Source organism: Mauremys reevesii, linkage group 2 (assembly GCF_016161935.1).
Source record: "Mauremys reevesii isolate NIE-2019 linkage group 2, ASM1616193v1, whole genome shotgun sequence".
NCBI classification, from domain to species: Eukaryota; Metazoa; Chordata; order Testudines; family Geoemydidae; genus Mauremys; species Mauremys reevesii.
In genome coordinates this window covers 17,728,814-17,748,513 of record NC_052624.1, presented here as the reverse complement: position 1 = coordinate 17,748,513, position 19,700 = coordinate 17,728,814, and the positions used below count along the sequence as shown (strand labels likewise).

At 44.4% G+C, this 19,700-nt stretch overlaps 1 protein-coding gene across 43 annotated transcripts in view; it reads right to left on the bottom strand.

Moving 5' to 3' along the window:
- Positions 1-19,700, bottom strand: part of DPP6 (dipeptidyl peptidase like 6) — a 714,691-nt gene that overhangs the window by 522,770 nt on the left and 172,221 nt on the right. For 3 of the 43 annotated variants that reach the window (XM_039524558.1, XM_039524572.1, XM_039524574.1), the window contains one exon: positions 16,729-16,799. The exons of the other annotated variants lie outside the window; for them this stretch is intronic. The gene's annotated coding sequence lies outside the window, so the exon portion shown is untranslated. The remainder of the gene's footprint in view (positions 1-16,728; positions 16,800-19,700) is intronic. 43 annotated transcript variants of the gene reach the window in all.

Sequence of the window (19,700 nt, the reverse complement as noted above, 5' to 3'; positions counted from 1 at the left end):
GTTTTGGGAGCAGTACTTCGTAGGAATACAGAAAAAGAAAGTTATGGAAATTATCCCAAGTTCTGGAGATTCACAACATTAGTTCAATAGCTTTCGACTCCGCAAATAATTTTATACTTAGTAAAATACAGCAGATAGAAGAACTCTAACCAGAATGTTATATAAATCTATTATTTCCATTCAGTTTAATTAAATGCCTGTCTAGCATCATTGAGAATAGCTGGAGAAGTACATTTTCTGGCAGTATGTATTATATTAAATATTTTGGGTCATATCTCATATAGTCTTATGTTTCAGCTATGTGGGTTTTTAATGAACTTCTCTAGGATATGTTAAATATTAGTAGTCTGTACCTCTTCTATGCACACAAAGCTCAGTTTGCATGAGAAGAGCATAAGCCAAAAAATAAACAGACCAGAAGGATCCAAAACCAAAATATAGTCACTACAAGCAGGAAGTTTAAATAATGATAGGACTTTTTCCTAAACAGGTTAAGTGTCCTGGCTACCAACTCCTCCCCATTGAAGGCAATGCTGTATGGTACAGTGACAGTAAGGGTACGTCTACACCTCGGGGACTATTCGAATTTTATAACGTTTTTTAAAAAAAATTTTTTAAAAAAAATCAGTGCCCACACTACACACACAAAACACGGTGGTGTGTGTGTGGGTCCATGGTCCGTGGCTTTCATTTCGCGTTGCGTTGTGGGGTAGCTAGCTATTCCCTCCCATAGTCCCCCCCCCCCCTCCCGCCCCCTTCCCCCTTGAGAACCCAGTGCCTGATGGCCTGAAAAAAAAAAAATAAAAATCGGTTCTGGGTGGTTAAATGGGTCACCCGTCAATCACGTCAACAAGCAACAGCAGACAATTTTTTCGACTTTTCCCCTTTTTGCCCTGGCAGATGCCATGCCATATGGCAGATGCGGCTTGTGTTGTTTTTTTGCAGTTTGTTTCTCGTGTATGTGTACTAGATGATCACACAGAGAGAACAGATTCAGCAGCGCTACACAGCTGCATGCTGACTTTTTTGCTTTTTGCATGACAGTTACTAGCCATATTGCACCATCAAACATCCAATGAGAATGATCATGAACTGAGGATGATCATTACCATCCTTTTGTTTGTTTTTGTTGCAATCCCCTTAGTGCCCAGCCCCAATCAGCAAGCGGCATCATTTTGTACCATTAGCATTTGTTCCTTGTTGTACTGTTAGCTGCTGGCCGGCCTGTGCCAGGCTCAGCCAGGAAGCGGGAAAGCAAGAATGCAAAATGACCCAATGGAATGAATCCCTTTTCAATAAAAAAATTTTGGTCAGTAAAATAGGATCAGTGTGCTGTGATAGGAAAGACTGCACCAGAGAACCACCAGCTGCTCTGTGAGAGAGCACATTATCTGTATGTTTATATGCTATTCACAGTATTATCTGTATGCTGTTTCATCCAGCCTTTCTTGGGTACCGTAGCATTGTCCCCCCTTTGTGTGATGAATTAATAAGAAATGCAAATAAGACACACACTTTGTTTAGTGAGAATGAGAAGAGGCAGGCCTCCAGCTGCTAGAGTGATAGTCCACACAGACAGGATGTGTGTGAGAGAGAGGAAGCATCCAGCATCAGTCAGGGGCAACTGCATTTTCTTTTTTTATGAAGGGATGGGGGGGGGGGGCTGATGCCCCTGTTGCTATGATGAGGATGATGGATAGCCAGCCCATATGCATCATCCATCCAATCAAAAAAATTAGGGCCAATGCTGGATGATGGATTTGGATTTGATTTTGTATTTTTGTATGATGATGATGATGAGATGATGAGGATTGATTACCATGTACCATCAATAGCGCAGAATGGAAGGATGTTGGTGTTGGAGTGCAGTGCTGGCTCTATATCCTATCTGCAGCATTCAGATAAAGATAGGGGTGAAATAAAAGAGAGTCAGTTTACCTTTCGCTTTCGGGGTGGGGGGGGGGGTGGGGTGGGTGGGTAGATTGCCTGCCCCCACCCACGACACTGTGTTTGACCCTAGAAGCATTTGGAGCTTTGCCAGCCAAGAAAAATAATTTCTTAGGGAGGGAGGAACTGGAAGGAGATAGCTTCCTCAGTCCTCCACCATGATGCCCATTTTTTTCTTCTTCTTCACTACGCTTTCACCTGCTGCAGTGTCGCTGAGTCCCTGCTATGGATTTGAAAATTTTAAAAAATTCTGAATTTCATCTTCTCTGCTTCTGTAACGGAGATAGAATAGAACGGATTGCTCTTACATCCATCGCATCCGCATGCATGGAGCCATGCGAGCTTTTTTTTTTTTGATTTCAGACAGCATTGGCTTTGAGCTCGCACACTGTGGCCAAACAGCATCAAACAGGAAATATTCAAATTTCCTGTTTACCTGACCACTGCATCCTGTGGTGCATGCGTCAGATCCAGAGCGGTCACGGTCCTGGATGGGATAGCCCCATCGGCATAACCATAAATCCAGGCCCCATATCCAATACTAAACCGACGATAATAATATTTACTCCTGACATTAGCAGAGTACTCCGTTAGGGGAGAGCCATTTAAAGAGTTTAATTAAAACCTAAAAATGGTTATAAGCTAAGGCTAGTTAAATTAAAAAAAAGTTTTATAAAAAAAATTTGTAAAAAAGCCGTGTAACTAAGTCTAATGTTGCCCTCGAATCTTTAAGGGAATGGAGTGAGAAGTCCATGTCAGCTCTGAAGAGCTTGGGCCCTGTACCTCTGTACTTCCCTTGGGAGTCTAGGAGACTGGAGCCAAGATGCTTGTCACATAACTACAGCAGTGGTCAAGGACCTTTTGATGCCAAGCGGTGTCAGATGGTACTGAGGTGGGTGCTTCCCTGTACTGCGTAGCAGACGACTTCCCAGACTGAGGCTTCTTAGGCAAGGCAGATACCTCAGTATGGGTTTCAGCCAGAGCCTTAGCGGTGCCCTTTGTGGGACACGAGGTCTCCCGGGAGCCAGATTTATGGGGTGACCCACCCTTTTCTTAGACTCCCTGGAAGGAGAAAAAGGCTTCTTTTTCTTCGACATCCTTGTCTCCAGAACTGCTGCTGGGGGTCCAGCAATCGCCGGAGCAGCCTGAGATGTTGAGGCCAATGTAGCGGGGAGGAGGGAAGTGGATCCTGCTGGAGTAGGGAGCGTTCCATTGAGAGGAGTTTCAACCTAGTCTCTCTGTCCTTTGAAACCTGCTTTGAAACCTCATGCAGACCTTACACTGACAGGATGTGGGTGTCTTAGAGATACCATAAACAGCTAGAGTGCCCTTTGATCTGGGGAAAAGGCCTGTGGCAGGGCTGGAACTCTGGGGTTTTCAGCATAACCCAGGGAAGTGCCGAAGCAGTAAATAAAAAGTCCAGACGATGGGGAGCGAGGACCCTCCATGTCAAAGCACAAATGTGCTGAAAATGAGAAAAAAAAACAACAACAGCTCATGAAATAAAAACTTAAGAAAATAAAAAAATTTATGGTTCGCTATAAGTGAGAAAAGGCAGGATGCTGAGAACAGTGGATGCCAAAAGTGCTCCATCTGAATCCACAGGCAGCTGAGAAGGCACTGACTGATGGCACCTCCTTAAGTGCCTTCATATGGGAGCATGTGGTGCTGCTCTGTGCAGGTGTGTACTGCTTTTACAAGTCTCTGGTCAAAAGTGCCTGGGCCCGTACATATCCTACAGTGTTGCACCCACAGGGACATGTACTCGAAGAAGAACTATCTGTATCCGATGATAAATCAGCTGGGGTGGCAGAAATCTTTGCTTTGCTTTGGAGAAGGGGAGAGGAGGAGATGGAAAGGTTGAAGTAAGGGAAAGTAGGGAAGGAACCTGGCTGGGTAGGATGAAACAAGGGAGGTAGAGAACAAGAGGAGAATGATAGAGGGGACAAAACCCAAGACAAGGACTGAGCATCAAGAGAGAGAGAGATGGGTAGTAACAATGGAAGGAACGAGATGGGGCAGAGAGAAAAAAAAAGAAAAGAAAAAGAAAGAAATGGACAAGAAAAAGACTTCTAGGTAAGGACCTTGTCTTATAATGTTTTTGTATTACAGTGCTCCAAATAGAGCATTACATTGGGTGCTGTAAAAACATATAAGATGACCCAACCCCTACCTGAAAGAGGCTACACGCTACATTTAAGACAGAAAATGGGCTTGATATTTATCTGGAAAATGCCCAGTACAATTCGGAAAGAAAAGGTGCATGAGGTAATATCTTTTATTAGACCAACTTCTGTCGGTGAGAGAGACAAGCTTTCGAGCTACACGGAGCTCTATAATTTGGAGAAAAATGAGACTGGATATAAAAGGACAGACCAACCAGTGGAAGGAGAAGAAAGAGGAGGAATGAGGAAAAACACAAAGGGAGGGTTAAAAATAGACCTGGTTGAAAAATTTTCTATTGAAAACATTTTTCAATGGAAAATTACCTTTTTTCCCCCAAACACACTTTTTGTGGGAAATTTTTTTTTTACCAGTTTTTCAGTGACAAAACAAACCGTGAAAATATAAGTGAGTGCATTTTTTTCATTCCCGCCCCCCTTTTCCCTCACTTTCCTCCTTTCCCCCCCCAACTGTAAAAGGGAGGAAAAGGGACAGAAAGACAGGAAAAACAAACAGACCAAAACCATTTGGTGGGGTGTCAAAAAGGCGGAGGGAAATAGAGGGGAATTTTGAAAAACAATTTTTTTCAAAATTTCTGGCAAAAAATTTCCATCCCTAGAAAGAAGAGAAAGAGAGAGAGAGAGAGAGCTCAGTCTTCTCCCCAGCAAAGGGTATGCAATAGGTACGATGAGAGATTTGCAAGCTGGTTCCTTAAATGTTGCTTTCTCCTGGAACAAGCTCTTGCTCACTTTGCAGACAAGAATAGCACTTGGTTTGGGGATTTGATTTTATTTTTTGCCCAGTAATAGCTAACAATTCTCCTAATACTGTGTCTGCACTTTATTAACATCGGGCTGTAATTCTAATAACTACTCTGCAGCAGAGAGTCATTTCCTCTAGTGAATTATATATTAAATGTTTCTACTTCCATACAAGATGCCAGTGTGCTTATAGACAAGGAGTAATTCTAAAGACAATTGCCAGATTGATATAGCTTTTAGGGGGTATCAATAATGAGGACGGAATGGATTGTGTTGGGACTATACCATTTAGAGTCTGAAAGATTTTAAAAAGCTGTACAGGATCATTATAGGAAAAAGAAATGCAAATCTCAGCTGAAAGCAACATATTTGAAAACAAGAGGTCACCAGGGGAAGTTAACACGTGGCTCTGGCTTGACAGTATTTATTTCCAACTTGAAGGTAGGGTAAAAGTCAACAAAGGGCCTGGGTTGTCATTTTGTTCTGTGTTCATACAGCGCCCAGCACAACGGGGTCCTGATCCAGGAGTGGGGCTCCTAGGTGCTACTGCAATGCAAATAACGGACAATAATCTCAGTGTGAATCATGAACTGACTAGACTGAAGTCAAAGGAGTTACTCTGTATTCACACAGAATTAGGACCAAACCTGGGCCCAAAAAACAAAGCATTTTAATATGAAATGGCGGCATTTTTTAGAGAAGGCGATTCAGAGGCTAGTCACACTCTGCATTGTGGGCAGGGAGATGGATAACTGGTGACTTTCAGCCTAACTAGAGTTTTAATGACTCCTACATACATTCCACACATTCTTGCTGCTTTGAAAATGTCTGCATTTAAACAAGCTGAAAGGACTGGCATTTTGGTAAGTGATATTTTTGGATACTCTAAATCGAACCATCGTGACATGGAACCGACTATCAGGAACGTAACTGTATTGTCGTTTGTAGGCCCCTACCCCAGAAATGCTGCCATTGCCTAAGTAGCCTGCTTACCCACAGGGAGTCCCAGATTCCACCCTTCCCCATTGTTACAACATAAGACAGTCAGGCTCATAAGAAAAACATCTGGAGGATGAGATCTGATCTCAGCTAGCCACAGAAGAAAAGGAAAGCGTGGGGAGGTGTATAGACTGAAATGCTTCTCGCCGGCTGATAGCTCCATTCATGCTGAAAGGGTTGATAGGAAACTATAAGGTTGAAGATTTCCCTTCTCAAATAGCAATCATGGGGGAATCTCTGCCACACAGGACAGCCCCTTCTCCACCATGGTTCAAAGAGTGGGGGCTCACCTACCACCTCTGGTAACTGAGGGCAAGAGACCCCCTCAGTAGGAGTGAACATAAAAATGGAAACAGTCGCAACTCAAACCCAGTCCAAGACTCAGTTCTCTTTTTTTGCCTCATGGACACTCACAGGCCCTAGAATTGCAGTAAGCGCTGTGACCAACCCAGCCCCCCTGACAGGGTGAGGGTGGGAAAAGAGGGAGAGGGGTAGAATTAGGAGTTGTGGTTCACAGGAGACAGGAAACTCATTCTCCAAGTGAAGAGCGGCTCCCCCCCACACACACACTTCATTTTGACCTTTGCACCTTTCCTGTGTATGTCAGCTTGATGCAAAGGCCTCATACTCTGACCCAGAAAGACACACACCATTTTGTCTTCTTAGTTTTGTTCTTTCTAGGGATCTTCCGAAAGGATATAAAAGCATGGAAGGAAATAGAAGGGTAGGTGACAGAGTGCAGGGAACCAAAAGCTGAGCCAGCACTCTGGTCGCTGAAGTATCAATTAACTCCTCCCAGGGTGAACTGGACGGGATGTAATTACTGGATTAGAATGGATTGAGGGAGGACTAACAAGCAAATTGGTCCATTAACAGGGGAGGTATAGGAAGGCACAGGAAGGAAATGCATGGGGAGAGAGAGGCAGGCTAGCAGAACTAGAACCAGGACTGGAAAGAATCTCTGGGTAGAGAGACCTCTCCTCTTGTTGGCAGAGAATTGAGGAGATAGTGCAACCGTAAATAATTATGGTGTATAAATCAGTCAGGTGGTGAAAAGAGCAAAATATGAATAAACTGCACTGGGGTATCTAACAACTGAAGATCTCCAAGTCTGTGTAGACAGTGCAGAAGACAGGAGAAGGATGACTCCCTGTCACAGACCCCAATCAACAACTTCACTCCTATATCTACCACAAGCATAAAGCTTCCTTGTAGAGGAGACTGAGCATTCTCAGGGGGATAGACCAACACTGTGAAATTAGTTCCTGACAGCATCTGAGATGAACCACAAATTCCACCAGCATCTATTTCAAATGCCAGGCACATTTCTTTGACTGTCTCTTCACTAATCAAACCACAGAACATATCACATGTTAAAGAAAATAACAATATTTTTTAACTCAACATCCAATTTTCCCCCTGGCAAAAGGGAGAGAAAAAAGGAAAGAATTGCATATAGCAGATATTAGTCGTGTCACTTACTGCACTTCCAGAAGGCACTCAGATGCCCTGGTGATGGGTGCAGTATTAGAACCAGAGTAAAATATTATATTAAAACTCCCAAATGCTAGAACTTTCATCCCTGTATTGATACTATATTAGATATGATTGAATGCTTTAATATAAATGTTTTGGGTTGGTTTTTTTTTTCTTTAAACTCTCCAAAGCTTGCATTAACTAGAAGGTGGAAAATGTATTGACTAATTGTAATGATACACTATAATCATGTTAAATTGGATATCTAGAGTAGAGGGGGGTGCGCCGTGGGGGCTGCGCCAGTGCTGAGCTGTCTGAGTGCCCGTCCCTGGGGCCCCCTGTTGTTGGGGGGCCCCGTGCCAGGGCACCCTGTATTCACTTGTAAATCTGCCCCTGAGCCATGCCGCCCGGCCGGAGCCAGACACACCACCGGCACGGTGAGCTGAGGCTGCGGAGGAGGGGGACAGCAGGGGATGGGCTGGGGCTGGCCGGGAGCTCAGGGGCCAGGCAGGAAGGCCCTGTGGGCCAGATGTGGCCCACGGCCCGTAGTTTGCCCACCTCTGGTTTATACTAATGCTGCAGTTATTTCTGTTGTTTGACCACTGTTTGATATGCAAACATAGAGTCAGGGATGGTCCCTGAAAGGAGAAGGTTACAATTTAAATGGACAAATCAGACAAAGAGAAGGAGAAAGGAAGAATTATTATCCCCATTTGACAGTTGCAGGTGCAGAGAGATGAAGTGATGCATAAAGTCTGTAGCAGAGCTGAGAATTCAACCCAGATCACCTGAGTCCCAGTCCTGTGCCTTAACCATGAGGCCACTATTCAACCTTTACAATATGGAGCTTTTTCATGATGCTAGAGATGTGCTAAAAGAATCAAGACATTGGTAAGTACATAATAGTTACATAATTCAACTCAAACTTTAGCAGTCCTAATAGTTTTGCTTTTCTGTGTTGGTTAAAATATGTTGACAGAAAATGCTGAAGTGTTTCCTAGTATGTATCAGGTGAGGTATGACCAGTGGAGATAGAGAAGTATTAATACCATTGTACTAGGCATTGCTATGACCTCATCTGGAATACTGTGCATAGTTTCTTGAACATGGGTGACCAGAAAACAAATGTAAACTGGAACAGGTCCAGAGATAGGCTAGTAGGATGATCAGGGAGCTGGAGGGCCTGTCTTATGAGAGGGGATGTCCATAAATTACAGAACACAATTTTTTTCCATGGGTGCTCCAGGGCTGGAGCACCCACAGAGTCGGTGTCTATCATTCCATGTGTTTTGCCTGGGCTGATCTTTAGTCAACTGCTGTTTACCCAGGCGCTCATGTCCAGCCCACACCGAGAAAGCTGTTCACTGTACATTGGATGCAGAGCTGGATATCATATGCATGCGACTGGCATGTCAGCCTGTCTCTGAGTTCTGGGGATGGAGTTGCCCCGCAAGAAGCCCAGCAGTAAAGATGTCTGTATATTTCCTAAAGCACAAAACTTATTTTTGTAAAGGAAATTGTTTCTAGATTAAATCTAACAGTGAGCACATCGGTCCAAATGTTTGAAAACTAGGAGCCTAAAGCTAGACTCTTACATCCATATTTAGGCACCTCAGGGTGGGATGTTGGGGATTTATGCGCCGAAGTCACTTAGGCACTTTTAGACATTCCATTCTTAGGCACCTAAATACAGATTTAGGAAAGCACTACGCATATTCTTAATTCCCACTGACTTCAATGGGACACAAGCCCATTCTTAAAGTTAAGCATGTTCTTAAGTAATTCCTGTATCGGGACCCTAGTTTTGGAGGAGTACTATGATTCACTGACGGGTTAGGCCAGAGCTAGGTTTGGGTACTGGAAAATGAATGTGTGTCTGACTTTCAACTGATTTGCTTTGAAAACATTCAAAATTTTACTTGATGCATGTGGAATATATTTAGCAAGCTGAAAGGATGACCTGATCAGATCAATGATGAGCAAGCAGTAAATCAGCAAATCAATCAATGGTACTAGCAGAAGTCCTTTCTATAATGAGGCTTTATGGAGAATTCTGTTTAGTGATTTATATCCCAAAAACAAATTGTGACAAAAGTATGGAGTCAAGACCCAGGATTTGATATATAAAGACCTAAGAGTGTTTCTCATACCTATGTTTAAGTTTGGAAGAAATGATTGAGTGCATGACCCTAATCCATAGAGGCTTTTTGCTTTCAGTGCTCTGAATCATTTGTCCTTCAGGGATATTACATTTTATTTGTTAAAGTTTGCTAGTGAAAGAATGAAAAGACCCAATTTATTTTCACATTTTCAAGCTCATATTTAACTTTTCAGAACAGCATACAGTCTATTACATGGAATTTATTTCAATTGCAATCAGAATTTACACAGTAGACAGACCTCATTTCATGTTGCATTATGCATTTGTTTTAACGCAAACAGGAATGGGCAAAGAGAGCATTTTCATAAATGTAAATTAGTTTCTTCCTAAAAAAAATGTCCTAAAATGCTTTTTTCTCCCAAACTTTGGCAATATTAATTCCTGTGGCTATAATCAATTGAAGATTAAGAACAGAACTGGCTTCCTTACTGTTGCATTACTGATCAGATAAAATAGTTTTTAATCAAGTAGTCAAAACTATTCCGTGTAAGCAATACATCCGGCAGAAGGAGCATTTTGCAATTTTTTTTTCTTTGATGACAACTTGTAGTCCCCTAAACCTATATAGTGGGTTGTCCTCACTTAGGAGCTTTAGAACAGCTGCATCTTTTTTTTTTCTTCAACATTAAGGACCAAATCCTTGCTCCACTGAAGTCAATGGGAATTTTGCCATTGACTTCAAGAAGGCAATGATCTCGCCTGATGTATTTTATCATTCATCCTCCATTCTACTCATACAGAATTTCTCTAGTTATCACAAATGGCTAGAGGGCTCATTTGTGAGTTAGCAAGTGAACAGACAAACCGAACACCCACACAGGGAACTAGGACACTGCAACACAGCCTGCTTAGTTGATTTAAGTATAAACTAGAATAGTATATATGGTAGTATCAAGACCCCTCGATAGCAGTCTACCATTAACCTGTTGCTAAGCAATGGGGGGCTGGTTATCTTCAGGTCCCTATTGTGCTACCAAGTCATAGTGAGATGGCATACCTGTCCCAAAGAGTTTACAGTCTGAGATGGAGTAGACCAAGAACTAGATTGTGTTTTGCGGTGCTCAACTCACCAGCTAGTGTATCAAATAAAGCTGCCAAAAGGAGCAGAAATTCAGTCCCTTTTTTCAGGGATGGGTTTATTCCTCAAAACCAAAGCAGTCCAATATTAAACAGATAAACCCTGGCCCTGTTTTCCCATGACCCAGGGATATGGCTACACTGCACGTAACAACCTGTGGCTATTCCATACAAGTGACTCAGACTCACAGGGCTCAGGCTAAGGGGCTGTTTAATTGCAGTATAGACATTTGTGCTCAGGCTGGAGCCCAACATCTAAACCACAATTAAACAGCCCCTTAGCCCAAGCCCCGCAAGCCTGAATTAACTGGCACAGGCCAGTTGTGGATGTCTAATCGCAGCGTAGACATGCCCTAGCTGAGCTGCTTGTTGGCCTTTTATCTGAGGGCCAGCAGGGATATCACCTAATCCCTGGCATCAAATCCATCACCTGGGAGGCAGCTAGTGAGTCACAGGTGAGGCTAAACCTAGTTCTTTTAAAGGGCTATCCCACCCTGTGACACATCTGAGAGTCATAATCTGCTTCCTGGTTCCCCAGGAGCTCTGGGAAGGGTAGAGGGTGAAGTAATCTATGACCACCCTTTAGCTGATGTAGATTGTTTCTCCTCCTTCACTGCCCCTGGGAGGCTGGTCAGGGTATTGGGGAATTGAGGCTCTGCCGTTCCCCACTCACATATGCCTGGAGGCTGATCTCCTCACTGTACTTCTACCTGCAACATGGGTAGTCGGTACAGAAGAGTAAGCGGGTAAGTTACAGTCTCACCCTAGGCAGACAAGCCAGACAAAGGGTGGAGGGGAACCAGAATCAGAGAGAAGTGGCCTGCCCAAAATCACACAGGAGATCAGTAGCAGGGCTGCCAACAGATCCCATGTCTCCTGACACCCAGACCAGAGCCCCATCACTAGACCACACTAGAATGACTGTGTTGCACACTAGAGATGTGAGACTTTGTGAGGTTCTGCAGTAGCAGTGAAATGCATCCCAGATTTGGGTATAACGCTCCTATTCAAATCACACCATGCTGTCTACTGGCCACTTCATTTCTCTTCACCGTCTACTGGTTCCAGTCTCTCTTCACCTCTCATCATCTGGGATTCATTCAGAAGCCCTTATTGCATCCTAGTACCTTACCGCCCTCAGACACTATTATGTCCTATGTCCCTCGCGCCTCTGTGCACTCAACAGCAACTTCTGTCACCTCAAACTCCTCACCAGATTTTTCTCCTATGTCCTCAGTAATTCCTTCACTCCACTCCCTGGAGTCACGCTACATTTCCAGCTATCCAGAATCCTGATTCCAATCCGACCTTTCCGAGTCTCTCACGATATCCTACCTGGCTTTGTCTGTCTTTGCATTATGCCGCCGTCAAACAAACTTACACAGCGCTTGGGGACACCTCTAGCAAGCATCAGCAAGCCATCCTTGCTCCTGATTCCCCCAAAAGCATGACACCGACAGTCTGCTGCTACTGTACAAAGAACTAAGACCAAAGGAACTGCCTACCTTGCATTCTTGTCCTCTGACTAGCAAAGCACGTGCGTATGTTGCAGAGAAGATTCAATTAATTGAGAATTAAGTCCATGACGTCTGTCCTCAGTTTGAAAAGACTCGCTGTGTGTGCCCGTTTGCACAACTGCCAAGTCAGAAATGCGATGAGCCAAAGCCACAAGGAAAGCACTAAACAAACTATCACTTGTGGCTTTCACATACCACTCTTATTGCAATAATACCATTTACAGCTATAATCAGTGACCGCACACAACTGTCAAGTCTCGTGGCATTTAGTGAAGGTATAAAACAGAAATGGGGAATCTAACTGTTAGGCTCTTAACTGAAGTCTTGTCCTACCTTCTGCTTAGCCTGCACAGCTCTTACAAAGGCTGTCTTTCAATATTGTTGTGTATTTTTGTCAAACAATGTGTCCTTTTGGTCAAACCAACATAATGCAGTGGGAGTAATTTGGGCCCCATACTCCTAGACATTTTTGTGGCAGCTGCATTTCACGGCTTATTGCAGCACACCTGCAGAATGACTGCAGTCCATGGGGTGCAGTGCTGAAAAACACCACAACATAGAGAGGAGATTTATGGCTAGTCTAGAACAGCTTAATTAAGGGGGTGTTGGTATTCAGCATGCACATTAGGTCGGATGTAATCTGGCATGAAATGGTGAATGCTGTCATTCATAGTACAAAGAAGTTATTATTGTGACCTCTTAATGTGGTGTTTGCTTTCATGTTATCACAAACGTGGTATTACACTGCTATGCAAAGCCGTTCTGGAAAAGGAACTCAACTTTACAAAATTCACCCATCCAACTGAATGCTTCAGTGCATCTGCAAACACAAATTAAAACCAGAGTCAAAGCATCCATTTATGTTTCCAAGGTGAAATGCGGTGCTTGCACCCCGTGCAGTTCCACATGCTTTGGTAACAAGGCAATGGCATTCAGTGGATTGTAAGTCAGTACAGAATTTGCCACCCACCACTTCAATGACTCTGTTTCCTAGGTCCAGTTTTCAAGGATGGAAATGTTGAGTTTTTCTGTGTACACTCCTGAAATATGTAATGCACTCTGTACATGGCTGGAATGATCAGCCCTGGATCAGATCCTCCCCTCCACTTCTTCAAGCAGAGAGGACTCGGATTTGGAGGAGGAGGAGGAGCATCTTCCTCCTTCTCCCAGACTCTCAGAACCCTCTCTGTGGAGATTAGGCCCCATCGGGTTTTAGAGAGTGGGACCAGGGGCATTCCCTCATTCCCTCCAGAAGAAAAATTAACCCCTGCTCTGTGCCTGGAGCTCACTCACAAAGAGGGGAGATGGGCACCTGGCCACCTGACCAATGGGAACACTGAGGAGCAGCAAAGTGGGTGTGGACTGGAGGTGCCCCACCCTGAGAACCTCAGTGATCCGTTGGTTTGGGAGGCCACTCTTCCAGCCTCTTTCAAAGACTCTCTAGCCCTCCCCGATAGCAGACCGATCTTTCTGGCCTCATTCCCCTCTCCCAAAGGACTCTTCAGTGGAGGATGCATTTTGGCCCTTTATGTCTCCTTTAAAACAATGTTTGCATTTTATTAAAAGTGCCACCAGAGATCACTGCAGCTAGGACACAATCATCTGATAATTGCCAAAGGCTGAAAGATGCTATTCAAATTCTGGAGAAATTTGGACCTTCCACAGCAGAATAAATACTCTGCTTACCACAGCTTTGCAAACTGATTTAAAAAAAACAACAACAAATTGTTCCAAAGATGAGCATGACTTTTGGACTAATGGCCAGCCTAGGAGAAACAAAGATCCACCTCCAGCCCTGGTGTAAACAAGTCCAATGCCCATTGAATTTAGTAGGGGCTTCACCTGCTTACGCCAGGATGCTTTGGCTCAAAGTGTTCTGCCTGAGAAGCCAATGGAAAGTCTCCACTGTCCCCTTACAGTATGGAGAAAGTAATCAGAGAACTTAGCTTTAGGGAGAAGGAGGTGACCACAGAATGGAGCGAACTACATGACCCTATGGCTACAGGGGAAGTAACTTCTTTGTCCTACCAGGAGAGCAGGTTTTTAGCCTTTGAAGAAATGCTTTGTTGTTAGCCATGTGTAGTACTTCTCTGAGAGAAGCTGTACCAGATAACAGAGAGTTATATTCTCTATATTTGAAGAAAATTTTGGAAGCAGAGTATCTTTCTGGAAACCAGGCATTGGTGTGTGGGCTGCGATTTCTGGAAGAGAGAACTGCCCTTCATGCTGTTTCAGTACTAGTGTAAATAAACCAAATTACACTAAGGCCTGGTCTACACTAAGGGGGGGGGTCGAACTAGGGTACGCAAGTTCAGCTACGCGAATAGCGTAGCTGAACTCGAAGTACCCTAGTTCAACTGACTTACCCGTCCAGACGCGGCAGGGTCGAACTCCGCGGCTCCAAGGTCGACTCCGCCACCGCCGTTCGCAGTGGTGGAGTTCTGGAGTCGACCGGAACGCGCGGGGAGTTCGAACTATCGCGTCTTGATTAGACGCGATAGTTCGAACTCTGAGAAGTCGAACTCACCGCGTCGACCTGGACGGTGAGTATAGACCTACCCTTAGAATACACCCAGATTCCACATCACCAATTTCTCCTCCACTGGAAAGTCATCTTGCAAGGACCCAGAATTCTGCTACCACTTGTCAGAGGGGTACAATTGATGTTAGTAGTGGCATTCTGCTGTTGGAAGAAGAGGCCACACTATGTTCATATAGGGACCAATCCTGCTTAGCACCCTCATCATCCACTCACTCCCAAGTTGAGGGTGCTCACCCCTTTGAAAAAGTGGGGCTATATTTAGAGAGAGAAAGATGTTCTATCACTACAAATAAACAGACATAAAATTCTTCATTCTTGTTAAATTCAAAGTTATAGATAAATTTTTCTACCTTACTCGAATGCAAAATGAAAGGTCAGCATAAAAACTGCTTGCAGGGACAATTTTTGAAAACCGAGCACCCACATAAATCAGTAAATTCAATGGCGCCTAAACACTACAAGAAACAATGGCCTCGTACTCATTGCCTTACACCTTGCTCAGACATTTACATGTCGGTTCAGAGATTGCTTTCTCTTCACTTTGCCCAGACCCAAGTCACTGCACAAAGCACAAGGCGGTGAAGAAGCAGGGCCCAACAGTATTAAAAGAATAAACTATTAACTAGATTCTTTTTCAAATCGAACGCAGCCTTAGGTAACAAATAGATCATAATAGAGAGGGGAATTCAACATATAATTATTCGATGTGGTACACACATAATAGACTTGGGGGGAATTATTAAAGGAAATGCAGCCGACTAGAGTTCATTTCCCATGTAGCATTCCCTCTCCCCTGGGATTCCATCCGATTGTGTTACTCAGAACTCCAGAGTCTGTGTAACAGTAACAGAGTCATCAGGGGTTTCATCCCAGTTGATTATTTTCATAGAAAAAGTTCTCAGGCACCTGTCTGGAATCGCTATCATTGTCAGTCGTTTGCTGCCATCTGACTGGCCTGACCCCACTCACTGTTCCAAGTTATGTGTGATGTACTATGGTTCTCATAAAAGGCCTGATCCTTCAAGATGTTCAGTACCTTTGGCTCCCACTACAGCCACTGGGAGGCGAGAAAGCTCAGCACATTATAAGAGGAAATCAGTAACTCCCAAAATCATGCCCTATATCCCCAGCTTCCCCTTTTCTTCCCATAGCAAACCAGCCGGGCAACAGCTCCAAAAAGGACTAAGACAGAACCCACATCACTGGTGGCTGACTTTTGTATGAAGTGAGCTCCCCTCCAAAAGTAAAAATGTGACTTCTGATTCTTTAGACTCTATATAATTTGCAGCAATGTTAATTGATTTCTGTACAGTATTTGGTTCAGATGCACAATAGAGATTTTCCTGATCTTTCAGTAAGAATAGAGTGGAATTTGTATTTTAAAGGAAATTTAGTGTAATGGGTTTCCATTGACTGGACTGCAGGCGGATGTGGTGAGAGAGAGACTGGGGGAATGGGAAATAGGGCTCAGCTTAGTAGCCTGAATGAAAAATAACTGTTGCCCTACCCTCCAAATCCATGAATATCTGATTTTCATTGGAACATCTTCATTCCCCCAAATCAATCAAGTCCACCCCAGTCCCCAAATAGATCGATTCTGTACCCAATTCGTTTCGACCTCTCCGACCTATTTTGGGCTCCTCTGCTGTGTGACTCGTGAAGTGTGTGGCGCAATTTTCCTAACTTAAAAATGAGGATAATGCTATTGCTTTTCTCGCACCTTTGGTCTGTCTTGTTTGTTTAGACTGTGCACTCTTTGGGGCAGGGGCTGTCAGTTATGGTAGGGTTGTACAGCACCTAGCACAGTACTAGCCTTTAAGTGCTAGCACAATATAAATTTCAAACAACAACTATAATAAAGGGAAAGGGGAAAAGAAAATGTTCTTTGGCATGGTGCTGCCTGCACCCCACTCTGGGGGAGACAGGTGCTGCTGTGTAAGGGTGCATTCAAGAACTGTTAATTTACAAGACAATGTTGTCACTCCTTCTTTATGTGGATACCCTTGACACTACAATATTGTTCAGTATCCTGTCATCCCTAGAGCCAATATACATATTTTTCAAGGCCTTTATTTTTCTTAATACCTTTGTTTCTGCAATGATGTGCCTTTTCAAAGGTTGTGCAGGCCAGGTTGAGTGACATGTCTTCTCATAAACTGGAAAAAATATATAACTTTAATACATTTCTGTCATTTTTCTAAATCCTTTCTGAGTAAATACACCTTGTGAATAAAGATCCATGTCACACTTATCTTTTCAGGGTGGTGAGAGTTTCTCTGGCTAGTTTAGATTATTGAATCCTTTAACACCCCAGGAAGAACCACTCTCTCTCTGTCCATGTATTAATTTCTATTAAAGGATAAATTGGCAAATGATGATCTTCTGGATGAACCAGGGAAAAAGTTATTGGCTAATTCCCAGTATGGTAACACACCATATTGCAGACATATTGTCAGATAGAACCATGACCTCTGCACATACAATTCATTGGCCCAATCCTGCCAGCACTTGGGGGACATACCTCGTTGAGTTTATACATTTTGTTACAATAGTGAATTGAGGCCACAGCTGAGATCAGGGTCCCCTTGTGCTAGGCACTGTATAAACACATAGTAAGAAAGAGCAGCTGCTCCAAAGAATTTGAAGTCTGAGGCTCCAGTCGTGCAACTGATACCATGTAGACAGACTTCTGAGCCTGCATGGACTCCTATTGATTTCCATGCATGTGCTATCAATTGTGCGATAGTAACCTGAACAGACAAGGCAGGCAACCAAACAGAAGCACAGAAGTGAAATGACTTGCTCAAGTGGCACCAGTAATAGAGTTCAGGTCTCCTGGAACCCAGTCCAGCACCCTACTCACTATACAACACTGCCTCCTTAAGCCACACTGGAGAGTGCTTGCTTACAGATCAGGTCCTATAGTCAGGTAGAAGCAATTATAATCTCAACTTCTCCTGCTATTTTATTTCCCAAGAATTTCCCATCAATGTATCTGGGAGTTTAAATACCTAACAAACTCAGTTTGGGTTTGTTCAGCATACCTGATCAGTTAGTATTTTGTTCACATGTCTTTTCTGTCTGGATAGAGCTGCAGGAGACATGTCACTAGTGCTAAAATTGGAGCTGAAGTGACCAATGCACATTTTATTCAAGTTGATAGACCCAGGGGCGGTAAGCCACGGGGGGCACTCTGCCGGTCGCCGCGAGGGTGGCAGGCAGGTTGCCTTCCGCGGCTTGCCTGCAGAGGGTCTGCTGGTCCTGCAGCTTCGGCGGACCTCCCACAGCCGTGCCGCTGAATCTGAGGGACCGGGGACCTCCCGCAGGCAAGCCGCCGAAGGCAGCCTGCCTGCCGTGCTTGGGGCGGCAAAATACCTAGAGCCACCCCTGGATAGACCAGTGCTTTTGAACTGTGACACTGTGCCCAACAGGCTGGTACTGTTATGTGGGGATTTTAAATTCTGGCTTTTTGAAATCTTTCATACTAAAGATTATTAATTCTGCACTCAGACACTTCCTCATCCAATACCACATTTTTTTATACCAAATATGCCACAATTGCTGGCTAATGATGACAAGGTTGAGGAATCCTAATAGGAAATGGTTAACACAACCATCTATATGTTACAGCCTTTCCCGCAACCCTATGCGTGTCACTTTTAGGTTGAGTTTCTTGGGACAGGGAGGTTGAATTTGCGGCTCCTATGTGCCAAATGAACACCCTAGCCGCTGGGCTATTAGCTATTCTGGGGGTTTTCTCATATGATCTCCAACATGTGTTTCTTCTAATGGGGACACCTAGCAATCTGTATCTCATCCCTTTGTTATTTCAGAATCTTTCGGAGCAGACCAGATTCAGAAAGTGACAGGTTTTAAACACTTCAAAACCACTGCTAATGGTAATATGTTTAAAGTGCATTTTCCTGAAGCATTTGCCTTCCATTGTTAACTGATTCACAGATGTGCTTTTGCGCTGTTTTTATGTATCAAATGTAAAACGATCATTAGACTCTCACAGTGGCTAGCTGGTCAGAAGCCTGATTTCCTACAGCTGGGAAATATAGGCCCCAATCCTGCAAGCTAATCCATGCAGGACGTCCTTTCCAGTTGTGCGGAGCCATTAGGGGCCACAAGGGCGCAGGTTCTGCCACAAAGACCTCCTTTAGGCTTTCGGACGTGGCACTAGCTATTGTTATCCTTGCCGTCATCACTTCAAGATTAGCCTGTTGCAATGTGCTCTTCATGAGACCACACCTTAAAGCCATGCAGAGACAAAAGCTGGTGCAGTTTGCATTTCACCTGACTCTAGCGCTCTGGGATCTGCACTGGCCACCTGTTGGTCTCTGGGTGGAGTTTAAGCGTTAGTCATAACTAGGACTCCGTGTCTATCATGGAGGTGGCGGAAGTCACGGATTCCATGACTTTCCACGATCTCTGTGACTTCTGCAGCGACCGGTGTGGCTTACCTCAGGGCCAGCTGTTCAGGTAGCCCTGGGGACAGCCACACTGGCTGCTGCTTGAGCGGCCCCAGGCAGCTGGCCTGGGGACCACCCGAGCAGTGGCTGGTGCGGCTGGAGCAGCTGCTGCTCAGCAACCCCCGGCACGGTACCAGGATGGCTGGAGCAGTTGCTGCTCGGAGCAGCTGGTGACGCTGGTCTCGCCCCCCAGCACCCTCCCAGCAGCAACCCCCCAGGCCACTCCCTCCCACCAGCAGCGACCTCCCCCCAACATTTAGTCAAGGATATTTATAGTATAAAAGTCAAGGACAGGCCATGGGCTGTGAATTTTTGTTTACTGCCCTTGACCTGTCCAGGACTTTTACTAAAAATACCTGTGACTAAAATGTAGCCTCAGCCATGATCTAGAAACCCCTCAATGACCAGGGACCAACCTGTCTATGGAAGGCACTTACATGGCCCCATCGGTGTAGTATCTGAGTTCTGCACAATCTTTAATGTCTTTAGCCTCACTGCGAGGGAGAGAAGTGCTATTATCCCCACTTTACAGATAGGGAACTGAGGCACAGAGCCAAAGTAAGGTGCCCAGGGTCACCCAAG